Here is a 12,058-nt window from a genome sequence, read left to right as displayed (position 1 = left end):
AAGAGGAGGTCACTACGTTGTTGCCAGATTTAATGAGTGATGGAGATAATAAAGGAGTGAGACATATAGGGATTATGTTGGTAAATGCAAGGTGCAGAATATTTCACCCCCAGTGGGATGATTTACAACTTTCTGTATGAAATTATGATTTATTACATCCATAAATCAATGTTTAACCAACTTTGGAGATATAGGTGCATCATTCTATTGAAAAATAATTTAAATCATCCTGCATAAAAGTATTTTTCATTATGATTAGTTAATTGACTATATTAAGAAATCTATCATAGTCATTTTAGGACACAGGGTATATCAGGATATGATATAATAATTTGTTTTGTTTAGGCTAAGCAGCAAATCATTGGGTCTTGTTTGTAGGTCTTGTGGACTTTTCCTGGATGTGACATGGTTTCTCACAGACATGGAAATTCTACAGCAGTTTCCATCAAGTTTGAATGCATGGTAAGAAATAAACTCAAGTTTAGTTCATTGCAGGACAACTTCCACATAGGGCAATGTATACAACCATTTTAGTGTTACAAGTAGTTCGCCCAGGACACTGTATGGTCCTGCTGTAACCTTCAGTAGTCATGTATGGACCATCGTGCAAGTATCTACAATATTTACACCTGTTACATTTACTCATTAACGAATTATATAGCTTTATGACATGGATTTCTTGTTTGAGCATAACAAAGGTCAGTTTGAAAACATTTTTTTAGAATTATCTATTTTTGTAAAAGAAGGGTCAACCAGAAAAGAAAGAAAAATAATACTGATGATTATATGAATGTTGTCCTATGTAGGAAAAAACACACAATGATCGTGTGACAGGATGGCAGAACATTTGAGGGATATTTAGAACAAAAAGACCACTAATGCACTTTTTTACCACAGTGACGTGTGTGAGGGTTTTAAAAAGTTTTTATTTTTTATTGTACATAGATTGCTGTATAATGACATAGGGGGGATTTTAAAATGTTACTGGAATTCAGGGAGACTATGTGGCAGATAAGACTTAATGCTGCAGTATCCCCAGGTATAAATGACAGTCACAATATTACTAGATTAAAGTAGTCAGGAAGACCTTCTACATTGCCCACCTTATCATGAAGGGATTCTCATCTAGATCAAGGGAGGTCATAGTCTCCCTATACTCATCACTCATCAGACCAATGATTGAGTACAATGCCCCATTCGGAATGTATCTGACCCGACACTTGCAGCAGCTGGAGAGGCCACAAAGGTTCCTCACCAAAAGGATAAAGGGTCTCAAACATCTGTCCTATGCTGCCCGACTGAAAGAACTCCAGCTCTATTCAGTCGCTTACCGCTTGCTCAGAGGTGACCTTTGCCTAACATACAAGGCCATGTCAAACCCAGATTTGATGAATATGCTTCACCTCAAAAAATCTAGATCCGTCAGAGCCACAAGGGCGGAGACTTAAACCTCGACACGGCTATTAATAGGACGTGCTGGAGGGATAGATTCATCACCCAAAGACTCCCTATGCTGTGGAATAAAATCCCGGTATATGTGAGGCAGAGCACCTCGCTGGCCTTGTTCAAGAGAAATCTTGACCAATGGATGGGAGATCGCAGATATACCCCAGGGATTACCTCAGTGTCACTGCTCAACAGAGGCACAGCAAAATAATGGGTATAGTTCCCCATACTAAAGGGGTGGCGTAAGCCACAAAACTATGGGCTAGGCTTGTAAATGCCCTCGGGCAGATAGCCTAGTATGAACCTATGAACCTATGAACCTATTACTGGAATTAAGGTCTATGCAAGTTTGATATACTACATAGGTGATGTATTTTAACAAGTGCTTTAATTGGTTTTACATTATTTAGGCATATTTAATATATGCAGCCTGTTACTATACCTTTAAGAAGGGATTGACACTTGTTGTTTAATTAACTATGTCATTCAGTTAAACAATGCTATATAAGGGAACTAATGGAAATGTGAATTTGACTCTGATGATGCCTAAATGTAAGTGGGTAAAAGCGCTAAGTCTTTTGTTTTTTTATTTAATAAAGTATGCAGGTAACATTTAGCATACCTTAAAGCAATGGTAGACTTTGGTAAACTGGCCAGACGGTGGGCTTCACAGTAGGAAATCCCATTTGTAAAGAATACTGGAGCGGTGAAGGTAAGGACATCTACCATTATGCTAAGATTTTACACAACTGTACTTTTCCACTGAAAAATGTGTCTTAGTAATACAATGGGAAAATATGTCCTGCAAATCTCTTGACAGAAAATAAAAGTAGCACAGTATGTGATATCTCACTTGTACTTTATTTGATTTCCATTTTTAACGGTGCATTATAGACTGTCTGTGTTGTCATATTTTCCAGAATCTTTTTGTTTAAACAGACAACATTCTGTCAGCAGAGTACAAATGGTTTGCTCATAGTGTATTTCAAATCAATTTTGTCATAAATTCCTTTGCTCATCCTATCATTATCTTTGCTTGTGCAGTTAATTAAAAAGATACAATTGACTATCTCTGCCCATAGCAACAAATTGAAATGTAAAAAAAATGAAAACTCTATCCTCATCCAATTGTTAGAGTTTGTACATTTACATGCAATAAATCTGCATATTAATCATAATATGTAATCACACACACACACACACACACACACACACACACACACACACACACACACACAAACACGTATACATATGCATGTATACAAGCACATTTGGTTTGTAGAATATTAGTAGATAACCTTAGCAAGGCAGTTATGCATTTTCCAGCAAAATGGGATAAGGAACAAAGATAGGAAATGGCCTTTGCCCATGGCATGTGAATGCTTTATAAGCGCACACATTGACAATGCATCGCATGCCTTTAAGTTGATTAGTCTATTCTGTTTAGTTTATTTGCAACATACATATTGTTTCAAATAATCGTTAACACAAAATCTATCATTAACTTTACAAACTGTATCTGTTAACTGCATTTCTAACACTGCATTCCATTAATTTAGTCATGATGACCTTCTCTAATCAGTCATGCTCAGTTATTGACAAGTGCACCACACAATGACCTAATTAATCATAAAGCTTCTGTCACCTGCATCATTAGAACCAATAGGTAACATCTTCTGACTAGCTTTTTTATTGCAATCAGTAACATATTACTGAGAATATACTATGTGGACTCTGAATATCACATACTGCACTTTTATTTGTAGTACTTTACAAAGCACTGCTGGCAAAAAGAAATAACTAGACATTCTCTCAAACCCTAACTGCCAGTACTTATGCTGACACTGATGTATTAAATGCACTTTGTATTAATGCCAGTTATTTGCATTGCTATTTCTACTGTCAGGCATATCTATGTAAAGCCTAGCTCTTCGCCTTCATTGATCCTAACATTTGTTAATTTCTCTGTATACCAGTAATACAATCAACCTTTTAAATATGTTATCTTTGTCATATGCATTCACTCTATTTATATATTTCTTGTTATTTGTGGAGCTTTTCTCCCCAGGCTTCCACTGAAAATGGGCTCATAATGGCTCAGCGTGCTACCCCAGTAAACAAATGCAAATAAATAAATAAAATCTATTCACTGATGGCCATTTCCTTATGGGAAAGAAGTTATTAAGAAATCAGTCTATTTTTAATTAAAGTTGACTAATGCAACTTATACAAGCTGGACAAAGGATATCATAAGCTCCTTTGCTGAATAATACTGACGTTTGAATAGGTTCATAGGTTCATAGGTTCATACTAGGCTATCTGCCCTGAGGCAATTATAAGCCTAGCCCGATTTTGTATGGCTTACGCCACCCCTTGATTTGAGTATACTGTGCCTTTTAAGGTTTAGTTTACTGTGCCTCTAATAGTGACACGGGAGTAATCCCTGGGACAAACCTACGATCCCCCATCCACCTATCGAGATTCTTCTTGAAGAGATTCAGTGAGGTGCTCTGCCTCACATGAACTGGAATTCTATTCCAGAGCGAAGGGAGCCTCTGGGTTATGAATCTGTCCCTCCAGCAAGTTCTATTTATTTCTGTGCTGAGGTTCAAGTCCCTCGAGCGTGTGGCTCTAAGGGATTTAGATTTACTGAGGTGGAGCATGTCCATTAATTCTGGATTTGACATAGCTTTGTATGTCAGGCATAGATCGCCTCGAAGTAGGCGGTATGCAACTGAGTAGAGCTGGAGTTTTTTTAACCGAGCAGTATATGGCATCTGTTTGAGACCCTTGATCCTCTTGGTGAGATACTTTTGGGGTCTTTCTAATTGCTGCAGTTGTTGGGTAAGGTACATCCCAAAAGGGGCATTGTATTCTATGATGGGCCTGATGAGGGATGAATAAAGGGGCATGATTACCTCTCTTGATCTAGATGTGAAACCCTTCGTGATGAGGTGGGCTATGTAGAAGGTCTTTCTAACCACTTTGGCAATGTGGTTTTCAAAGGAGAGATTGCTATCAACTTGGGTCCCGAGGTCCCTAATACCTTTCTCTGTACTTAATGGGTTTCCGCCTATGTGGTAATTTGTGGGCACATTGTTTTTGCCAAAGGGTATGACTATACATTTTTTGGCATTTAGCTTTAGACCATGGCGCTGGCACCAGTTATCTGTCTCTGTGAGACCTTTTTGAAGGATGTTTGTGTCAGCTGGAGAGTTGATTATGGCGCCCAGTTTGCAGTCTTCTGCGAACTTGGTGAGCCATAGTCCTTCCACGTTTGCCTGTACCTGGGAAAAGTATATACCGAACAAGAGTGGTCCCAGGACAGAACCCTGTGGGACGCCACTTGTGACTGGTTTCAAGTCTGACATGACTCCAGCAACTCTCACTCTGTGGGTTCTGTCTTTGAGCCAGTTTGTGATGCATCTTGTGACATAGGGGTTTATATTTAAGCTGGATAGCTTATCTATGATGCCCAAGTGGGGTATTGTGTCAAATGCCTTTGCAAGGTCCAGATAGGCTGTGTGGTCTACCTTCCCTTCATCTATGGCTTTGGTGACTGTTTTGAAGAATTCACCCAGGTTCAAAAGGCAGGATCTGCCCTTGACAAAGCCGAACTGGGTAGGATCTAGTGTCTGTAGGTCCCCAATGTCTTTGTTTATGAGCTCCATGATGATCCTCTCCATAGCCTTGCAGACTAAGCTAGTCAGGCTTATGGGGCGATAGTTTCCAGGGTCCGTAGAGGCTCCACCTTTGTGGAGTGGGACCACTGTTGCTGTATGCCATTCTGTGGCCACATATCCTGTAGTGAGGCTGAGATTGTATAGCTGTTTTATTTGAGGGATTAGTTCCTCTTGGAGTTCATGTAGGACGCAACCTGGGATGCCATCTGGTCCCATGGAAGCAGTGTTTTTTGCTTTGGAGAGGGCAGCCTTCACCTGAGCATCAGAGATGTTTGGGAGGCAGCCCGCTGCTGGGATAGATACTTGCTCTTTTGGTGGGGGGGGGGAGAAGTTTGCACTGAACCTGTCTGCCAGGATATTGGCGATGTCTGTGGGTTCAGTGTATTTTTTGTCGTTTAGAATCAACTCAGAACAAGTCTGGGACTTGCATCCCAGGTTTCTAACATAACTGAAAAAAGCCTTATGATTGTCTTTGGTGTCCTGTGCAATTTTTCTCTCGAAGCTGGCCTTGGAGGATTTTATGAGGATCGTAATTTTGGCTAGTACTGATCAGAGATGCCTTCCCTATTAGGGATTTTGCTCTATCATGTAGTAGCTTCCTCCTTCTGTTGTACAGTTTATTTATGGCAGGGGTACACCAGACTGGATGCCTGCCTTTGGATGATTGGGTCTTGGCTTTGTTTGGGATAGCATGATCCATGCATTCTTGGAGATGTCCGTAGAATGCATTTATATAGGATTCTGCAGTTTGGGCCATAGTTTCCACTGGCCCTGGGGCCTTGAAGGATTCCACTTCAGTTTTGAGAAGTGAGAAGTTCGCTTTTGAGAAGTTTTTCACTGTGGTTTTCTGGGCTGGGGGTGGGGTCGGGATGTGGACATCCAGTGAGATTAATTTATGGTCTGATCTTACCAATGAGGGATATACTTCTGGTGTGGAGCATAGAGTCCCCATGTTGGTAATGATCAGGTCTAGTATGTTGTCCCCTCTTGTGGGAGTGGTGACTAGTTGTTCCATAGCATTTGAGTTTATAATTTCCAGGAACCTTTGGGCTAAGGTGCTGGGGCTTGAGTAGTGCTCCCAGTCAATGTTTGGGTAGTTGAAGTCACCCAATATAATGGTGTTCAGAGATCTTCATGTTCTCCAATGTTTTCAGGAAAGCCGAGTGGGATTCCTGACTTTGAGAGGGTGGTCTGTAGGATGCTATAAACTGAAAAGCAGTCTTGCCCACTGTTAGTTTCACATGGATGGTCTCCGATACTTCGTGCAATGCCACTAACCTGGAGGTGTGGATATCCTTGATAAATATGGAAACTCCCCCTCCTTTTGTGGTTCGGTCCGGGTTTTGGGGCCGAAAAGCATGATATGAGGTATAGCCTGGTAGTGCTGGGGTGCTCTCTGGAGCCTTGAACCAAGTTTCTGTCACTGCACAGATATCGATGTTCTCCATACTGAGGAGAGCTTCGAGTGCATGCATCTTGAGGTTAAGACTTCTGGCGTTTAGCAGCATTACCCTTAGTTTCTTGTTCCTTGTGCTGTCTATGGGGGTGGGTTTGACTTTTGGGCCTTGCCTAAAAAAGGCACTATGCGGGTGGCAAGAGCCTTTGCCAATATCCGAAAGCCCAGTGGTGACAGGTGCAAGCCGTCCCTAGCGAAGCAACGTGGCTTGTCGAGCATGTCATCCCAGGCTGACAGACACTGGATCCTCTTTGAATGACACCAAAATTTTAGCCAATTGTTAAAATCGATCATTTTGTCTTTGTACTGTGGCATCATTCTAGGTGAGGGTAAGATGCTGCTCAAGGTCAGGGTCATACCAGCCTGGGCTACATGATCAGAGAGCTCCTCTATGTCTCTTTTCATGTAGTCCAGGGAGGTACGTCTCAGATCATTCACACCAGCATGTACAATGACTGAGTCATATTTGTATTTGCTTTGGAGTTACCTGAGTGCTTGCGTTATGTGGCGGATCCTAGCTCCTGACAGGCAGCTCACCATGACCTTCTCTTTATTCAGCCTGTTGAGTGGGACGTCAGTGTGTCTGACAATAGAGTCACCTATTACAAGAGTATCAGGTGTGTTATTCAGCCTTAAGGGCTGTGGTTGCTTGGCACACTGACTTTGTGGGCTATGTGTTGTGCGTGTTTTGTTTTGAGGTAGCGTATGCTTGGATGTCTGCTTTGGAGGTCTCTGTTGCTTAGGTAGATTTTTATTTAGAGCCTCCAAGTATGTTTTTGTGTATTTATGTGTTTGGTTCGCTGATGTGGTGGAACTATGTGATACTGGAATTGTGTTGTGTGAGGTTACCTTCTCCTCCTGACTGGTTACAACAGTTTTGAGATGAGAGAGCTCAGCCTCCAATTTGGCTAAATAGTTGCATCTCTCACATATATTTGAATCTGTTTGGAGGAGGAGAGGGTTGTCCGTGTACATGAGACAGTTGTAACATTGCCTCAAAATTCCCAGATTCACCAGCTGGACTGGAGAGGAAACCATTGACTGACCTTTGGACATGCTAGAGTAATATAGGGAAACTGAATTTAAGATGGACCAATAGGGGACAGGGTAATTGTAGAGAGTATAAGAGTAAGTAGTGCTTATGGTTTAATAGTGCTAACTTGTAGGATTACTTAATTGGACCAGTGAAGGACCTTAGAATGAGAATATGGTGTTTAAATTGAGAGATAGAGCAGTTATAAGGGAAAAAGTGAAGAGCAGACTTTGTGGAGCCAGGAATAGTTTAAACCCAATTAGGCGGCGCTCCCCACTGTTGCGCTATGCACAAAAACGTGCAAAACTGCGCAAAACAGGGTTTTAAGAGAGGAAGATGAAGGAGTTTTGGAATTGACCCAAAATCTGCTTTTGCTCTGAGGTTGAATGAGGTGCTCAGAGCTCAGCTATGCCAGCTGCCATCAAACAGTCTCTATTTATGGGCTCCAATTGATACTCATCTTCTATACTTTCTTGAGATCACTTAAGATTGTAAACATGAATTAGGAACATGTTTAATAATATAAAAAATGGAAGAAAAGGTATGAAATAATCAATGGGCCAGAAGAGTGATAAAACTAATCAAACATAATCTGAGCCAAAAAGGTACATTGTGGACTTTAGTGATTTTTGTTTGTATATTTTAAAATTGCCATTTTAGTTTTAAGTCATACCTACTTCTACCACCATAGTGCATAGCTCTGACGACATCAAATGTGTTACATTTTCCCTGCCTCAAAAAAAAGCTAGTGAGCTGCTTAACAGAAAAGCAGTTCTCATTAATTAATAAATAGCAGTAGAGTCATAGTTTCTTTATCCCTCATTCATGTTTGATGCATCATGTGGTGTTGGTGTCCCAAAGCACTATGCAGTACAGGATTCAACACACGGTGACATTAATAAGTAGTCATTGAGAAGAATAATTTTATGTGCAAGAGGTGAACACTTTGTAAAATATAACAATTATAGCTAACTAAAACAAACAATATGAATTGTCAAAAACAGTATAAAAGGAAAAGCTGCAAAAGTAAAAAAAAAAAATGCTGAACCTTCATTCTTGAAATGTTTAGGTTTACATGCACTGTTTTCCTGGGGAGTATAGCACATATTACTTGAAACATTGTTCAAAGTTTTTCTTTAAACGCAATTTAGTTCTAATCAGGAAAAGTACTTAGTTACTGTTAATAGAAAAGTTTGACAGAGCTGACAAACACTAATAAAAAATATACAAATAAAATAGTAATAATAATAATAATAATAATAAATAAAAAAATACAGAATGACAGCTGAATTTCAAGAAAAATATGCTATCAGAATAACAGAGCAGGGGGGGCGTGGCCAAGGATGAACACAGGATAGCAGCAGATTTCTTCAGCTCCACCAATTTCATTACACTGACAGGAATTAATTACTTAAAAAATTAATTTTTGAAGTAATTTTCTTTCTAAATACGTTTGTTTTATATAGTTCTTGAACTATATCTAAAAAAGAAAGTACATCTTAACAATATTCCTGTCAGAAATCACTGTGGAAATTTTCCTGTCAGTTTATCAGTCTGAAATGAGTTCCAGTAAGACAAATTCTCAAGACTCCAGCATCAAGAAAGAACTTCAGTCTCTGATAATTATAATCCAGCAACTTACTGATAAAATGGATAAAATGGATACTAAAATAGACACCTTCCTAGAAAAAAACTACAAAACAAATAGACCTGTTACATACAGACCTGCAACAACAGAAGATTCAGATGACAGGCATAGAAGAAGCTGTGAATGACATGGAAAATAGAATCCAAGAAGAGGAAATCAACATAGAGTTTCTGCTGAAACAAAATACACATTTACAAACAAAGCTGGATGACCTGGAAAATAGATCTAGGCGCAATAACATTAGGATTTTTGGACTGCCAGAAAATATTGAAGGTAACAATATTACTTCTTTTTTAACAACTTGGCTCCCTAAAACTTTAGACTTAACAGAAGCATTCTCTTTTGGTATCGAAAGAGCACATTGATCTATAGCTAATACTAACTCTAACAAAAAATATCCCAGATCAGTTATAGTTAGATTTCTATCATCTTTTGATAAAGAGATGGTTCTTAAATCTGCTTGGGCTAAAGCTCCTGTTAAGATTAATGAGACAACTGTGCGTTTTGACAATGACTATTCTTCCATGGTAATAGCTAAAAGAAAAGTTTTTCTGCCACTAATAAGGGAGCTTAAAAAAGCACGGTTTAAAACATACCTTCTGTTTCCTGCCAAGCTTAACATCTTCCTTCCTGATGGTCCTAAGGTTTTCAATGATTTAGACTCTGCTTTACTGTTTGTCAAAGAAAAAAGGATTTTGGATAAAATAGAAGAAATGGAATGGGCTAGTTCTTCATTAAAGAGATTGGCAACTGAAGCTTCGTGGAAGACTTCAGAGAGGAAGAAGAGACTAAAAAACAAATGATTTGTTATATGTTTTTTTTCTCTCTCATCATTTTAGTTCATTATTAATCTTTTTGAATATAGTTCCTGCATTTCCAGAAAGCCACAAATATTTTGGAAAAGATTTAATCAAAGTTATTCTCTATGTGCAAAGAAATGTTTTGTTTTATAACCAGTCAAAATACCTGAAGATTTAATGGCAAGCTGTGATTCAATGTGTTTCTCTTTCTGAAAAGAAGTAAGGTTAGTAATTTGATACATTTTTTTATCTTTACCTTTTTTTTCCTTCTCCTTTTATTATTTTCTTTGTTTAAACAATGACATTCTATTTAGATTATGTAGTGGGTAAAGGGTGGGGAGGGCAGGAGTGAACAGTAATGAAAATATCATTAATAGAATAATAACATATTTATTCCTTGTAAAAGTTTTATAAGTTCTTCAAATGCTATTTCTAATTATACTTTCTTGATTATACTGCCTATGCTTGTTTGTAAATAATCTGTTATGCTTTAACTAATAATAATCAGAACTAAATAAGAGTAAATAATATGTTTTATTTTTAACTCTATTAATATAAACAGTAAGTAACATTCCATTGTATATACTTCTTACAGCTTTCTCTTACATTTTTTTTATTTCTGCCTCACTCCTTTTATTTTCTACTCTCTTTTTCTTTTCTTTATTAATATATAGAAATGCTTTTGATTGTGTGGGCACAGTGAATAATAGGATTTGTATGAAAATTGAGTTGGGAGAAGAATGTTGAGTTTTATTGCTTGTTGGTAATTTTGGGCTTAATTTCACTTACATAGAGGCTGTAATGATCTGTGGAATACATTGTGAAGGTTTTGTCATGTTTAGATGCATTTACACTGCTAAATGAATGTTTATCACTAGTTTTTAATAAGTTTCCTGCCAAAATGTTAAGAGAGACAATCTGAGATATGGGCTGTCTCATGCACAGTGTTCATGAATTACTTCAGAAGCTTCAGCTCACAGAATTCTCAGAGAGAAACTGAAAGCAATTAGTATAACCTTTGACATAGTTATCACACTGACACACCACAGATTCAGGAAAATACTCTATTCATAAAATATGTCAGTTATAATGTTTTGTTTCATAACCAGTCAAAATATCTGAAGATTTAATGGCAAGCTGTGATTCAATTTGTTTCTCTTTCTGAAAAGAAGTAAGAGGCTGTAATGGTCTGTGGAATACATTGTGAAGGTTTTGTCATGTTTACATACATTTACACTACTAAATGAATGTTTGTCACTAGTTTTTAATAAGTTTCCCGCCAAAATGTTAAGAGAGACAATCTGAGATGTGGGCTGTCTCATGCACAGTGTCCATGAACTACTTCAAAAACTTCAACTCACAGAATTCTCACAGAGAAACTGAAAGCAGTTAGTATAACCTTTGACATAGTTATCACACTGACACACCACAGATTCAGGAAAAATACTCTATTCATAAAATATGCCAGTTATAATGAGTCTAAATGATGTAGTTTCTTGTAGTAAGTAAATGTCTTATTTTAGAAGGCATAGAAAATGAAACATTTATTTAAATGTTTTTGAAAATTTACTTAACAGCAGCATAATAATCTGTGTTAAAAATTTGTGTTCCAAACATATACTTTACTATAACTCATTTAATTCATCTGATTGACAAGCATAAATAATCTTATAACTCTATTCTGGAAGAAATGTCATGTGATATATTTTAAAGCAGTAGGTTAGCATGATTGTAAAATCTGGTTACTAAAATGTGTTTGCTGTGCATTATTTTGTATAAAGCAGACAGATTTATTCTAGGGACAGCAAGTAGGATAGTGCTCAACAAAGACACAACTCAGTGAGATCATATATATATATATATATATATATATATATATGTGTGTGTGTGTGTGTGTGTGTGTGTGTGTGTGTGTGTGTGTGTGTGTGTGTGTGTGTGTATGTATGTGTATGTGTGTGTGTGAGTGTGATGGCTTTTTTTTTTTTTTTTATA

This window comes from Protopterus annectens, chromosome 2.part0 (genome assembly GCF_019279795.1).
Source record: "Protopterus annectens isolate FY-2018-M chromosome 2.part0, PAN1.0, whole genome shotgun sequence".
In the NCBI taxonomy this organism is placed as follows: Eukaryota; Metazoa; Chordata; order Ceratodontiformes; family Protopteridae; genus Protopterus; species Protopterus annectens.
Note: the sequence above shows the minus strand (reverse complement) of the source record.